Genomic DNA, 10,034 nt, shown 5'->3' with positions numbered 1-10,034 from the left:
AATGTATTAAGGCATATCCCATACCAGGGATCCCATACCAATTGGAACATTTTTGAAACATTTTAACAACACAAATCTTGTAAATCTTGTCAGGGGTGAGACCTATACCTAAATATATGAGAGAGAACCACATGGTCCATAGCCTGGTAAACCCTCCCTCCGGAAATCTCATTTCCATCACTCCTGAAATCAAATGGAAATGAGATTTCCGGAGGGAGGGTTTACCAGGCTACATCGGGCTACATGGTCCAGGCCAGGCCACGCGTTTGGAGAATGTTGTCTCCCTGACAACGAACTAGCCAATCACAGCGCCACCATACCTCCGAACTATGGGTTGTGGTGTGTACCTAGTTAGAGGAGCAGCAGCCTCTGGGCTGCATGCAGTTGTTCAGTCTCACGCTGACAGCGGCGGACCGGTGGACACACCAGCCTTGAGAAACACTCTTCATTTTCTGGTCCTTTGTTGCAGAGAAAATCGAAGATGACTTAAACTTCGGAAAGATTCTCTGCTGGCCAGGTAGTTTGGAGATCTGCTCAGATTGCATATGATCGTATTAAGGCATTCGTTCACCTTCTTTATCATCGTTATAACTCTTGTCTGTACTGTTCAAAGTTGACGTTACATTCTGTAGAACACTGGTTCCCAAACTTCTTAGCTCAAGACCCAAAAGAGAAATGTAATGTCTCCCCGTGACCCAAACTAGTGAAAATAGCAGATCTACAAGCTCACAACGCCTTGCGAAGTGACGCATTGTGAGCTTGTAGATCGGCTATTTTCACTACTTCTTAAACATTTTGTTTTCGAATGTATGGCATTTCTTAGATTTTTGGCATTTATTTATGAAATTATTTTTGAAAAGTGTCAGAATTTGTTTTAAATTAATGATTTTTTTTTTTTTTATGTAGGAAATGAATAAAATAAAGGGGATATTTACTCGCGACCCATAAAAATGGACCCGCGACCCACAAATGGGTGCCGATCCACTGTTTGGGAACCACTGCTATTGAATGTATGAGTGGAAGTTTTAATGGTTTCTTTTGCATGTAACTAAGATTAGATCTGACAACATGGTTCTTAGATTATGCACTGGGAAAATATTTGTGTTTGTGTATTTTGTGAATGCACGCTAAAAAGCACATTTGGTGTTTTCCCCTGTGTAATTCTGGATAGCATTGCCTCATTCACAGTGGTGGAAAGTAACTAAGTACATTTACTTAAATACTGTACTCAAGTACAATTTTGAAGTTTTTGTACTTTACTATGAGTATTTCCAATGTCCAATACTTTTACTTCTACTCCACTACATCTCGGATCCAAATATTGTACTTACTTTTACAAATACTTAGCCTACTTTTACAAATACTTTTGTACTTTTACTCAAGTACATTTTGAATTCCGGATTTTACTTGTAACAGAGTATTTCTATATTGCAGATAATAATACTTAGATAATTTGACTTAAGTGAAACAAATTTAGTACTTCTACACCACTGCTCATTCAAAGTTGTGTTACAGTCTATAAACCTGGGGTTTTGCTCTTACAGTGAATGTCTTGCTGACAGAAGCAGTTACTACTAGTTTATTACACAGTACAGAGAAACAAGCAACCAGGCCTATGAAAACAAGCCCACAAGAAGTGACTATATAGGCAACGGCTATGGTTTACAGAAAAACAAGCCCAAAGTCCTGGCCTGGCAACCCTGATTTGCATTCTAAGTTTTTTTTGTGTAGCATCATGTCTTCCCTGCGGCAGAGGGGCAGAAGTTGAATAGAAGTAGCTTGTGTGCTTGTTCATGCAGGGCAGGGGTTCTGCTGCTCAATAACCTGTTTCAAAGAGAGGGACACACATACCCCCCGGTATTATTTACAATACTGACTGTCACTGCAGCTCAAACTCATGATAAACAATGCTGTTTGAGATGGAGGACAGTGTGTGTTTGTCTTATCTCCCATTGACACACTTGTGGAGTGTAGTCTCTTAAAGACACAAAGACCTATACCCCCCCCCCCCCCCCCCCACACACACACACACACACACACACGCATACACACACACACGCATACACACACATGCACACGCTCACACACGTTCTCTTTCAACCCAATTGGAATAGCCTATCACACACTATGATATCTGCAGCACATTTATTATCACTTATGATCTTGATGAACTACTATCCATAATCAGCATTTTTTGGTTTACCAGATGAGGATTCTTATTCGATAGAAGTACAACTATGACTCACATTGTTTTTGTTTCTGTATTCTGAGCCAAAAATATAGACCAGCAGTGCACTCCTGAAAGTAATGGCATCATTATAGACGTTTGGCTTCCAGCTAAATAAAATGCATGAGCCTGAGTTAGCTGCTGGCAAGAATTATGCATTGGTCTGTACATTGTTTTGACATTTTGCCCCCGGCATGCAGTGGAAGATATGGCCACTTACTGACATTCTTTAAATGGAGCTTACCCATTTATAATATGCCTGTCTTTGCAAGTAAATAAAACTTACGAAATGTATTTTTCATTCCATGTTGATAATTATGTGTAGGCATGTATGGTATTACTACATAGCTGTGCATGAAAATGGAACGCTTTTGGGCAAAGAGCCTGAATATTGTGCATTGTTAGACTAGTGAGCCTGTAGGTTGGCTATTTTCAGCAAGCGACACCATATCGTACGGGCTTGACAGACACTGCCGGCTTGTGAGTGTTGTTTCCTTTACTTCAGGGGTCAGGAAGTTAGTTATGGTAACGCATGTATTTTTGCCTTTGTTGGTTGTTGAGAGTTGGTTGATCTTTATGGGCACCAAAACTAAATAAAACAGAGGGAACTGGAGTGGTTTGGTACACTCCACCAGTGGTTCATGACTATATGAGTCAAGGCCAGGTGCACCTTGGGAGGTTGTGACAATCCACACATTTTTATTGCAATATAAGTTCACTAGTACTTTGTGTGTCCTCATTTCCCAATACAGACGCAAATGATATACCCTAATATAAAAAAACATAATAGCCTATATATATATATATATATATATATATATATATATATATATATATATATATATATATATATATATATATATATATATATATATATATATATATATATATATATATATATATATATATATATAATTATTATTATTATTATGCACCCACACACACACGCACGCACACACGCACGCACACACACACACACACACACACACACACACACACACACACACACACACACACACACACACACACACACACACACACACACACACACACACACACACACACACACACACACACACACACACACACACACACACACACTTTAACCCTATACCGTCCCTATTTTTGGCATGTCATTTAATTAAAACATGTTTTTTTCACAAATTTTCAAAAATAGCGAAACAGGTCTACAAACTCACGTGTTGTGAGCTTTTGACACGGTCATCCTGCTGGATAGACTTTACAGTATAGGCTTATCTGAGCATACTGTGAGCTGGTTTACAAATTACTTGTCAGCTAGATAGAACACAATGTATGCAGACTGCTGGGATATCCTCTTCCTTCATCCCATTTTGTATGGATATGAATACAGGTGTGCCTTGAGGTTTTGATTTGTGCTCCTGGGAAGTCAAATTACCTAGAGCTGTTGCCTGCAGTCACAGTAATAGAAGTTGTCCTTGACCCAAAGGGATGGGCAAGAACTTTCAAGAATCTTGGGCTGAGGAGAGCATGTACTAGTAGTAGATTTATGAATCCTTCATGTGGTGCAAAGCACACCAAATTGCCCTTGCAACAAATGCACTCCCACATGCAAAGTGCAGTTGAAGTTCAGCTTGCAAGTCAAGCAGAAAGTCAGGCAAATATTTAATCAAATTCCCAGCTGTAGCATCTAATTACAAAGAGGATGTTGATAAAGATAACCTATAGGCGGCTCACATACTGTATGGGCTGATTGTTCCAAAGAAACCTGGTCTTAGCATTTTTTTCTCTAGCTCTGCTGGTGGTGGTGATGAAAGAAGATTTGAAACGATAATCACCAAGTCATGCTTTTAACTTCTAAAACACTAGTGCAATGTTACCACAACATGGCATTACAATTTGATTTTGTTACCAAATCTTCTTAGTTTCTACCTACAAATGCACTGCTTTCTGGATAATTGCATAGCTTTCTAAAATCTGCTGGCATTAAGGCAATGTAGGGCAAGTTTATTTGTGTAGTTCTATTGTACACTCAGACACATTTTAAAATGTGATTTGAGTATAATTAGACAACAAAAACTGAATGAACAGGAAGTCTTTGGCCTGACATGCTACAATTTCCACCTGTCTGCCACAGTCGCAATTAATGTTTACTCTCCCTCCTACTTTGATTACAAAGGAACTTGATATGCTAGAATTATCCTATTTGAGGGCTACTTTATTTACATGGGGTTGCTACAGCAAGCCTTTACACAGACAAGAGGGACTTGGTGTGGACATGGGATAGCCATAATTTATGGAAGCAATTAAAGGCCAGTTGATTTTTAAGTAGGATCACTGTGCTCCTGTGTGTGCTTGTAAGACCTGCAAGGCCTTTGTGTTGTAGGCGCAAGGCCTGATTAGGCTTCCATTCTGTGAGTGCACGTACAAATCCTCAGTGGTAATTTAACTCAGAGTGCACAAAAAAATGATCAATTTGTACACTCTGAGTTAAATTAACAGTCAATATTTTACAGTGCGGGCAGCTGCATGCCTGTGTGCTGTGCAAGGCATAGGGACATTCTCTCTTGTCACAACTCCCCCCCCCCCCCCACACACACACACACCTTAGGCACTTTCTTTTTCTGAATCATTAACTCTGTTGCGTATTTCTGTACATTTACAGTGGGCCTAACACATTTCTTCCTCTTTACGTGTAAATTCTCTCTTTCTCCAATCATGGCCCATGATGCATCTGGGACAAGACATTATGCAAAGCTACCATAAAAAAGGCTTGTTAGCCATGAGTGTCTGTTCCTCTATGATCATCATTATTCTTTTTTAAAAGCTTCCCCTTCCTGTGTTCATAATTACACACACTGCCTAAGCTTATTTCCACAGACAATTCAAAACAACTACTCTAGTGATTTTATTCTCGCGTGTGTATTATAATTATTTTTCAGATACTGTTTAGTCCCACTGTACATAACCCATTCCTCATTATCATGATGCATTTTGTCGCTGTTGCTCCATATTTAACAGTGCCACACAAAAGTAGTGAAAGTGGTTAAGTCTGTCCGTGGGTTTATATAAATATTGAATCAATGAAAAGTATTAACAGGAGACTGTGACTGAATGATAAGTACATTGGATCCTTTGGAACACGGTTTGTTTTGGACATAAAAGGTTTCCACCCGACAGCGATGATTTGTAAGTCTGATGTTTTGACACCCACAGAACCAAAGACCATGTGGCTGCAAAGAAACGAAACAAGGCATTCTCTCATACACTAGCAACACCCCCCCCCCCAGACAGGCACCAGACTCTGTTTAGAGATGAAAAGCATTGTAGGATTTTTAAAGGCCTGTAGGACAGATCCCCACAATCCTTCCATTGATACGTCCCATTGGTTATGATATTCTATTATTCTATTATGTGATATTCTCTCCACTTGCCTCCTGCTCTTACAACTCTGATGATAATAAGTCACCTGGCTATAGAGCAGTTTTTCCCCAAACAGTGGTTCTCAACCATTTTAGACAGTGGCCCAGGACCCCCAAAATAATCATATTTGAACTGGGGACCCCCCCCTCAACATCTACAATTCCAAGTGCTTGGAATTGTAGATGTTGAGGCTGGTCTCCGGTCTCTAATCTTAATCCAGTCCAACAGTTATACTCCAGTCTCTAATCTTAATCCAGTCCAACAGTTATACTCCAGTCTCTTAATCTTAATCCAGTCCAACAGTTATACTCCAGTCTATAATCTTAATCCAGTCCAACAGTTATACTCCAGTCTATAATCTTAATCCAGTCCAACAGTTATACTCCAGTCTCTAATCTTAATCCAGTCCAACAGTTATACTCCAGTCTATAATCTTAATCCAGTCCAACAGTTATACTCCAGTCTCTAATCTTAATCCAGTCCAACAGTTATACTCCAGTCTCCAATCTTAATGTTCATTTTCTGTGCTGTTTCGAATAGAGATATGATTGACAGCCGTTGTTGCCCACAGAGGCGTTTGTTTTCTGCGTTAGGGAAGAGGAGTTTCAATATGCTGATGATGGTGAGGAGTCATATCGTTGCTGTCGGGCAGAAAACCTCGTATCTCCATATTTCAACTCTTTATGTTTTTTTCACATAATGCCATACTACAAAAGTAGTTGAAATAGCCGAATTACAAGCTCAAAACGTGTTGCACCATTTTATTTTCTTCTTCTTTTGGACATACAACGTTTCCACGCTACAGCAAAAAAAGAAAAGAAAAACTGAACCTGTTCCCAGTGTTTGTGATTCTAATACACACATAAGGGAGTGACACTGACTACACCCTCAGGGTCTTGGTTTTTAGCTAGGAAAAAAGAGAAAGCATCACTTGCATAGATTTGCTAGTCAAAATAAACCGGCGTACTCACACTGTCTGACTTGTACTGAAGTGATCTCTGTCTGCGCTTCATGCAAAGCTTGTGTGTGTGTGTGTGTGTGTGTGTGTGTGTGTGTGTGTGTGTGTGTGTGTGTGTGTGTGTGTGTGTGTGTGTGTGTGTGTGTGTGTGTGTGTGTGTGTGTGTGTGTGTGTGTGTGTGTGTGTGTGTGTGTGCGTGTGTGCGTGCGTGTGTGCGTGTGTGCGTGTGTGCGTGCGTGCGCGCGTGTGCGTGCGTGCGCGCTGTGACTGTGTGTATGCACATGCATGCCCGTCTGTGCTGGAAAGTGCCTTTCAGCACAGTGAGTTCCCCATAGTTCTGAATGACCTCATGTTTTGTCTTTCATTGTGCAGTATCATCATAAGAATGCTGTTATGAACAACAATGGTTGGCATTTCTTTTTGTTTACTTTATTTTCCTCAGCTGCATTGGCATGGCTTCTTCAGTGATACCTGGGTTGAAGTGGGTTCATGGCGAGACCACATAGCTCCTGTCTGAATCACACAGGATTTGACTGGCTTCTGGGCTGGGCAGGCCCAGCCTAATGCCTAGTCCTGCTACAGTATTACACCCCCAGAAACATAAAAGAGAAATGAAAGTTTCTGTTGATGTACATGGCACAGATGTGTCACATTTACCAGAACCTGTTTTCCACATTGTGTCAGAGCCCTAAATGGTCATCTATTGGCCCGCCTCACCAAGTTCCACCAATGCAACGATGGCTTTACACCTCACACACAAATCTTAGGTTTAATGTGTTGAGTTAGACATAATTCATTATTCTTGAATGGTACAGTAGAGATATGCATGTCTTGAAAATCCTGTGTGCATGAGGTAACCCTATCGTCACAGTGATAATTGTCATACTGTGCCTCCAGGCTCCAGGCCTCTAATATAATTACTTCTTTAGAGTCGGGTGTGAATCATTCAACATGTGTTATACACGCACCTGCGACAACAGCACCAGGCTGACCAACTGAATACCCGCACGGGAATGAATCCCTCGGCTGCAGATGAAATTATTCGGGGCAAATAAAAGGGGAGATCTAATGAAAATGTGGAACTACAGGAGGTGAAGCCACTCTCAAGCTCACAGGATCTGCAGTGGTGCAGATCATATACAGACCTATTCAGAATGGATATATAAAATGCATTATGGACCTTAACAGCACTACACACTACACACATACTGAGAAGTTAAGTTAAAGGGCCCATATGGTAGTCTCCATGAATTTTATAGCCGTCTGTCTGACACTAAGCCCCCCCCCCATACACACACACACACACACACACACACACACACACACACACACACACACACACACACACACACACACACACACACACACACACACACACACACACACACACACACACACACACACACACACACACACACACACACACACCCCACATGCACCTCCACGACAGAGAAATTGTGGTATTATGTAACTGCCTCAGAGGGCAGTGCCACTTGATCCGCTGCCTGTTGATTGGTGGTGACAATCCATATAACGTCACCTATTTGCACAGTATAGGAGCGGTCCCCTGATGGAGCTCCGCGAGGGGGATTATGCTGTCCTAGTCTGTTCTGGAGGCTCTCATGTAATGTATCCATGATGGATTAGGGCTCTGGTTAGTGTGCACAGAACAGAACAGGCACTCATGGGTAATGGGAGAAACCGCAGGCGGAAAGGCAAGCAGTGACTGCGGGGTGGGGGTGTAATTAGTGGGGTACCTGATGTATGGAGAGTCCTGGCATGCGAGGGTCACCCCAGGGGGCAGGAGGCCTCATACCTTCTTATACTAAAACTGAAACACCTGATCCAGGCAGTGGTGTAAAGTGACTAAGTACATTTACTCAGGTACTGTACTTAAGTACAAGATTTTGAGGTATTTTTACTTTACTGGAGTATGTCTAGTTTTCAGTACTTTTACTTCTACATCTCAGAGGCAAATATTGTACTTTTACTCCACTACAATTATTTGAAAACTTTAGTTACTAGTTACTTTGTAGATTTTGATTATTATTACAAAACATTAACCACTTCGGCCCTATTCACCTGTTTCCTAGGCTGTGTGTTTTCCACTTCCTGTCGATTTGATCCAATGAAATCCAATTAAACTGGTCAGATGACCAATGATATCCAATGAAATCGACAGGAAGGGGAAAACACACAGCCTAGGAAACAGGTGATTTCGGCCCCTTGAAAATAGCAGATCTACAAGTGATGCGATGCGACGCATTGTGAGCTTGAAGATCTGCTATTTTCAAAAGATTTTGCATAATGAGAACTTTCTGCTTTTGGTACTTAAAGTACCCAATACTTAAAGTACCAAATACTTTTGTACTTTTACTCAAGTAAATTTTGAATTCCGGACTTTTACTTAGTTTTTTACTGTGTTCATAATTACACACTCTCTGATCCAGATCCTGCTCTCTTGAGTTATTAAGAGTGAGGTGGGCTGAGACTAGGACCATCCCAGACATGATCCTAAAGACGTCTCAAAGTGCAGAGAGTGCTGTATTGGCTTTGCAGGCTGTAACCGTGCAACAGAGCTTGGCAAACAGTCTTTGTTCATGTGTCCAATGTCTTAACACTAAACACCCAACTGATAAGGAAATGATGAGCTGTCCTGACATTATTCTTTATTGTGGGGTTAGGTCTTCCTTTTTCACATCTAGAAGTGTCAGCTTTAACCTCTGTTTTGTGTACCTGGTTTAGTCTGACCACGCGTTGAACTCACAGCAAGAATGTAAGCTTAACACCTGTTGTTGTGAAGTCATTTGGACAAAAGGTGGCCCCATGGGAACAGTTGGGAAACCCCATTCTGCCATAATCTATAGCTTATTCAAGAATCATGCATGATGCATTGTTAGGTGCTGTGACTATTTGACAGCAAATTGTATGATCGCAGAGATATCGTCTTAAAAACCCATCTCATTTAAGGATATACTGTAATATTGTTGGCAAGCCTAGGCCAAGCACACCTCATATTGCGTTGATATATTGCAGCATACTTGAAAATGTGGCTGTGAAATTGGTATGGCATTTGTGTTGGCCTGGTTTAGCTCGTTCCTCCCTTAAGTGAAATATGGATTTGGCCATGTAGTATCATAGTATCAAGTAAAGTAGTTTTCACAAGGCCTTGTGTATTTCTTCTGTTTTCTTTGCTCATCATGTGTTTGCTAATGAAGTCAGGGTTGTACATTCACCCAGATAGAGCAGCAACATGTGACCACAGGGGAAGCACCACCCTATAGGGAAGTGTGGATGCGTAGAAGTGCTCCATATTACTAACAAGGCAAAGGGAGGGCCATTATCATTATGAATCACTACATCGGCGTAAACTTGGTGTGTTCTCTTCAAAGGTGTGTTTGAAGTTCATCCAGTTTTATTTCCTCCTCCTCCCACTTTTCATTCTGT

General features: G+C 41.1%; 1 protein-coding gene across 2 annotated transcripts in view; it reads left to right on the top strand.

Moving 5' to 3' along the window:
- Positions 1–379: 379 nt before the first annotated feature.
- LOC308101073 (protein FAM53B-like) overlaps positions 380–10,034 on the top strand; it is a 29,509-nt gene continuing 19,854 nt past the window's right edge. The window contains exon 1 of one of the 2 annotated variants that reach the window (XM_080450387.1): positions 380–517. The gene's annotated coding sequence lies outside the window, so the exon portion shown is untranslated. The remainder of the gene's footprint in view (positions 518–10,034) is intronic. The other variant, XM_080450388.1, reaches the window with a different exon arrangement.

Source organism: Gymnoscopelus braueri (genome assembly GCF_963280865.1).
Source record: "Gymnoscopelus braueri genome assembly, chromosome: 14".
In the NCBI taxonomy this organism is placed as follows: domain Eukaryota; kingdom Metazoa; phylum Chordata; class Actinopteri; order Myctophiformes; family Myctophidae; genus Gymnoscopelus; species Gymnoscopelus braueri.
This window is presented reverse-complemented; position numbering and strand designations above follow the sequence as displayed.